This window comes from Salvia miltiorrhiza, chromosome 4 (genome assembly GCF_028751815.1).
Source record: "Salvia miltiorrhiza cultivar Shanhuang (shh) chromosome 4, IMPLAD_Smil_shh, whole genome shotgun sequence".
Lineage (NCBI taxonomy): Eukaryota > Viridiplantae > Streptophyta > Magnoliopsida > Lamiales > Lamiaceae > Salvia > Salvia miltiorrhiza.
The window spans coordinates 6,144,405-6,149,724 of NC_080390.1; the positions used below are offsets into that span (position 1 = coordinate 6,144,405).

General features: G+C 39.5%; 1 long non-coding RNA gene across 1 annotated transcript; it reads left to right on the forward strand.

The window, feature by feature from the left end:
* The first annotated feature begins 1,884 nt into the window (after nucleotides 1–1,884).
* LOC131022433 (uncharacterized) lies at nucleotides 1,885–4,934 on the forward strand. The gene is made up of 3 exons (XR_009101293.1): nucleotides 1,885–2,471; nucleotides 2,555–2,607; nucleotides 4,870–4,934. It is a non-coding gene; the product is annotated as an uncharacterized LOC131022433 (long non-coding RNA).
* Nucleotides 4,935–5,320: the final 386 nt, after the last annotated feature.

Genomic DNA, 5,320 nt, shown 5'->3' on the forward strand with positions numbered 1-5,320 from the left:
TTGGCAATGAAGAGATAAATTTATTTGCAGATCATGAAATTGATGTGATGCCTAGTTTTGTACCACTTGAGATGTTTTTAGAAGAAGATGAAGTTCTTGATAAGGGGGTTGAGAATACTGATGCTAGGGTACAATTAAATGACTTGATAGGATTAGAGGAAGTGGAGGTAACTTGGGTAAAGGAAGGTGAGAGGAGTGATGATCTAGATAATACTCAGGGAGAGAGGGCTGGGATAAAAAAGGGTGAGCATGGTGATGTAGAAGATGGTGAGCAGGGTGATGAGTTACCTGAGGTTGAAGAAGGAGAGAGGGCTGGGATAGAAGAGGGTGAGCAGGGTGATGAGTTACCTGAGGTTGAAGAGGGAGAGAGGGCTGGGATAGAAGAGGGTGAGCAGGGTGATGAGTTACCTGAGGTTGAAGAGGGAGAGAGGGTTGGGATAGAAGAGGGTGAGCAGGGTGATGAGTTATCTGAGGTTGTAGAGAGACATGAGGCTGAGGGTGAAGGGAGAGGGCATGGTGATGATGAGAATTCATCTGTATACAGTGAGTGTTGGGAGAGTGATGATGAGGTTAAAAGCTTAGAGCAGTTGGTTGGGAGTGTTGAAGGGGGAGGGGAGGGTAGTTTTGAATTAGGAATGACCTTTGCAGGGGCAAAGGAGGCTAGGGAATCAATCAATGCATATGCTGTTAAATTTGGGTACAAGTTAAAGTTCATAAAGAATAAAAAGACTAGGATTAGAGTGGTTTGCATCAATGACCAATCATGTCCATTTCTCATGCATGTCTCTAAAGATGGGGACATTGAAGGGCTAGTCATCAAGACTCTTGTGGCAGATCACACCTGCTGCAAACAGAGGGAAGTCCCCAGTGCTAGTCAAACATACTTGGCTAAGTACTTTAAAGAGGCAATCTACAGAAATCGTAGGTTCACCTCTAAGGACATGCAAGGTCATGTAAAGGACCATTTGAAGCTTCATGCCAGTTTACACAAGTGTAAAAGGGCAAAAAAAAAAAGATCATATGCAAGCTTGAGGGTATTTGTCCTCTTAGAACCTTGTAGGTTGAACTGGATAGGGGGTTGCAGGCCAATCATTTCTCTTGATGGTTGCCATTTGAAAGGCAAGACATTTGGTGTTCTGTTGACAGCAGTTGGGAAAGATGGGAATGATGGAATTGTGCCCATTGCTTGGGCAGTTGTAAACAAAGAGAACAAGAACAATTGGAGGTGGTTTCTGGGTTGGTTGAGGCAGGAGCTCAACCTTGGAACAGGTGATGAGGTGACTATTATGTCAGATATGCAAAAGGTAAGTATTTATGACTATTTGCACTGCTTTTGTTGCTGTCAAATTTGAATGACAACTAACTACTCCAATTATGTTTAGGGATTGATAGAGGCTGTGAAGGAAGTGACTCCTGCAGCTGAACATAGGTGGTGTGCCAGGCATATTTATGCCAACTAGAGTAAGAAGTGGAGAGGAGAGGAGTTAAAGAAGCGGTTTTGGACTACTGCATGGAGCTCATTTCAGCAAGAGTATAAGTTGAATTTGGCCAAGATTTCAGCTATAAACAAGAAGGCAGCCGAGGATCTACTCCACTATCCTACTGAAAGATGGTGCAGAGCCTATCAAAGCACAAAGTGTTCAACCTACATGGTGGATAATAACATCAGTGAGTCTTTCAATTCAAGTATTTCTGATGCTAGACATAAGCCAATAATTTCAATGCTAGAGGAGATTAGGATGTTGGTAATGAGTAGGATAAGGGATAGGAAAGTGCTTGCTGATCACTGGAAGAGTGAATGGTGCCCTAATGCAATTAAACTGTTTGAGGCAAATAAGTGTAGTGACCCGCTCTTTTATATATTTTAAATCCAGTAATGAGTGTTTATTTTGTTCATCAGTGAATGAAAACGGTTATTATCCAGATATGAATTCAGCTTATGATCCTGAATTTATATTGTTAAAGCAGTCAATGATATTATTTCAGAGTTATAACTGACTTAGCAAAGTCACGTTATTTATTTAAGCGAGATGAAATTTGATTTTATTTTTTTTACTCAGGTAGTAAATTATTTCCGACTCAAGAAGTTAATTAAATCTGCGGATTTAATTTAGATATCAGATCAATGAACGAATTAAATCTACGGATTTAATTTAGATTCATTTTATAACTTATTGTTTTTAGTGAGATATCACATGTCGAAATACGAGATTTATTTAAATAAACAGTACCAAGCAAATATGAGCACGCGATCCACTTTACAGTTACAGAATCACCGAGACAGAGAAAATACATCATTTATCTTATACTACATTTTTTTATTCTTCCTTTTTCTTTCCACTACCTTTGCTCCCCACTTCTTGCCTACCACTATACTTTGCCAATCCTCTATTAATCATCACCCCACCATTTTGTTGTTCCACCTGCAATTATCGAAGGAAGACTTCAATTATTGCTGCCAAATCCTTAAGGTAAGCTTGGTTTTACTCCTTTCATCTCCTTCCATTAACCAACTGCAATTATTAAAACAACAACATTCGATCTATTATTTCAGCCATTCCAGTTCATATAACTCAAGCAACAACCAAGCAGTTGAAAACAAGTGAGGTAATTCACTATCTCAATCAACCATTCCAGAAAACATTCATATCAAGCATGATTATGATTAGTTTCACAATACCAGAAAACCGTATAATCATCTTGAACTTAGCAAGCACCAACAACATTCTAATATTCAATCCAGTTTGCATTCATACCATTAAGCATGATCCGATTCAAATGATACATGGCAATAAGCTTGATAAACTTAGCAAAGTTACATACTCTATATGAAATAGCATCAGTTACTTTTCTGTTGTATTCATATCTATAGAGCTCATAACAAACCACATACGCGAACTCATGATTTATGGCATTTCACGGAAGTAGTATGATTCATACATTGAGATATTACCACTGTACAACTAAAGCCATGAGAGCTCCCATCATGTAGCAACATGAATTAATAGCAGGGGATAGAACAAAAACTTAGCTTAAGGAATAGGGTCGACTGCCTGTTTAGTCGAGCTCAAGGAAGACGACGACGAAGTCCGAGAACGGCAGCAGCGGCGGCGTGGCGCAACTTGAACCCATTAACACCGGAGAACAACGAAGGCGACACCCTTCGCTGGAAATTGCACAGCAGCAGCGTCACCGCTCGCCGGTTCCACGGCGGTGGCGGATCGAAGCAGCGACGACGTCCAACAACAGAGCTTCCAGGCGTGTCGGCAGATGACGCCGGCCGGAGCAGACGACAGTGGCCGAACGGAATCTCGGTGAGAGGAGAAGAGACCGAGCGGCCGGCTTTGCGTGAGAAAGAGATCGAGTGAGACCCGGCTGTTCGCCGGAAGTTGCAGCGGCGACGACGACCTTCAATCCGTGAATTAGGGCTCGCTTTCACGCCTTGGACGAACAGTCAGCAAGAGGAGATTTCAGGAAAGGAGGCGGCGCGGTCAACGATTGGACGCCGACAACTCGAACAGCCGGAGAAGGAAGCGGCAGCATCGAATATCTCGACTGAATCGAGAGGGGGAGACCGCGACTGATGAAAGGAAGGGAGAGAGAGCTTGACTGTTGTGAGAAAAAGGGAGAGAGAGAGAGCTCGAATGATTGAGAGAGAGTGAGAGAGAACCGATTGTTGAGGGGGAGAATTTGGGCCTCCTCATTTATTTATTTATTTTTTTTTGGGCCGGCTTATTTTGAGAAGATTGGACTTCCTTTTTATTCTTATCAGTTTGGGCTTCTGTTATTTATTGTAAGATTGGGCCGATTTAATTATGTTGGACTCTTTATTTGGGCTTCGTTTCAGTGGGCCGGTTTTGTTTTAATTTTCAGTGGGCTTGAGTTGGGCCGAAAATTTGGGCCTTTATTTTATTTTTCTTTGGGCTTCATCATTTATTTATCTTTGGGCCTTGTTGTATTTATTTTCATATGGGCCTTTATTATTTCTCTTTGGGCCGAGTTTACTAATAAAAGCCCAACTGCATTCTATTTTAATTGGGCTTTAGTTTAATTCATCGGATCTTTGTTATTAATTCAAATTGGGCTTTAGTTTAATTCATTGGGCCTTTGTTATATTATTTCAGTTGGGCCTTATTTATTTTATTCAGATGGGCCTCTATTACATTATTTCATTGGACTAAATTTATTTAAATTGAAGCCATCTATTTTATTGGGCTGTTATATTATCTTCGTTGGGCCTCGTTTGATTTATTTAATTGAGCCCAGCTAATCAAATTATTTATTTATTGGGCCAAGATTTATTTAATTAATTGAGCCGATGAATTATTTAAATGAACCCAACTAATTGTCTCTTTATTCAACTGGGCCCTAAAATTATTTAATTACTTGAGTCCATGAATTACTCCAACTAAACTTTTCAATTTAATTATTGGAATGCCACGATTTATTTAAAATCAAGCCCATATTTGTTTGATTAATTATTAGGCTGTCTTATGTTGAGCCTTTTTATTATTTGAACTTATTATATTATTTCTATTCCTATTTATTAAGCCCGAGAGATTTTATGAGGTTATTCAGCGAATAAGTCGAATTAGTTATATCTTAGTAACGACCACGAAGGATGGATTTATTTAATTAGTGGGTTAGAACACCTGAGGCGAAAGGATTATTTTAGTTAATTACTCAACCACGCAAGATGAAACCTAGTTGGTATTTATTTGATCTGATAGCGAGGATTAATAGTAGTAATTCTCTAATATCATCTCGGAGTAATAAATCATGCATAAAGATCATGCATAATTAATTCTGTATTCTCATTATTTGAGGATTTTAATCGAGCAATATCTTATTTATATTCTCGTAATAAAGGTCAAGCACGAGATTAATAATCAGTCAAGGAGCTACTGTACCACAAAAAGTTTCTAACAGGTGGGCATTACTTTCGTATATATCAAATGAGCTTAAATGTTACGTTCAAGCAAGTTATTTCATGACAAAATCTTTGAGTTGAAGTTATTTTAAGTATTGTCTTGCCATAAATGTTTCAATATTTGGTATGATATCTATCTGATGTGGCTTTGCCAGTTATTATGCAATCGAATTCGGGTCCTGAGCAGTTGATAGCTATCCTGCCAGGGCTAGTGTACACCAGTGATCGTGAGTCATCTAGCGGGTTGGCCGGTCAAGTGACCGTGAGAGGTGGCCACCTCTCCGGCACACAGTTCCAGATATGATAGATTACAAGAGAACTTAGACTGCAGTCGAACTTTAAGAATCACAACTGAATTTAGTAAGCTTGGGCCTTTTTAGCGAAAAACCC